The sequence below is a fragment of the Diaphorina citri genome, unplaced genomic scaffold, assembly GCF_000475195.1.
Source record: "Diaphorina citri unplaced genomic scaffold, Diaci psyllid genome assembly version 1.1 scaffold161849, whole genome shotgun sequence".
NCBI classification, from domain to species: domain Eukaryota; kingdom Metazoa; phylum Arthropoda; class Insecta; order Hemiptera; family Psyllidae; genus Diaphorina; species Diaphorina citri.
The window spans coordinates 1-201 of record NW_007538734.1 but is presented as its reverse complement, the minus strand read 5'-3'; the positions used below and the strand labels follow the sequence as shown (position 1 = coordinate 201).

Sequence of the window (201 nt, the reverse complement as noted above, 5' to 3'; positions counted from 1 at the left end):
TGGGTTGACCCCTGCGAGTATTCCAAATGTGAATACCTCGGGCGCGTAATTTTTGGTAGCGGGGATTGCGTACGCGCATATCCCTACCTTAATTTAAAACACTAACTTTTACAGGAAATTCTGGTAGAGCCGGTAAGTCATATGTCATATCTAATGCCCGCCATTCACACTCAGGTCTCAGATCGCCTGAACGTGTGTGGT

At 46.8% G+C, this 201-nt stretch overlaps 1 pseudogene; it reads left to right on the top strand.

Annotated features, from left to right (window-relative positions):
• LOC113473873 lies at positions 1–86 on the top strand (annotated as a pseudogene; the record flags this gene model as incomplete).
• Positions 87–201: the final 115 nt, after the last annotated feature.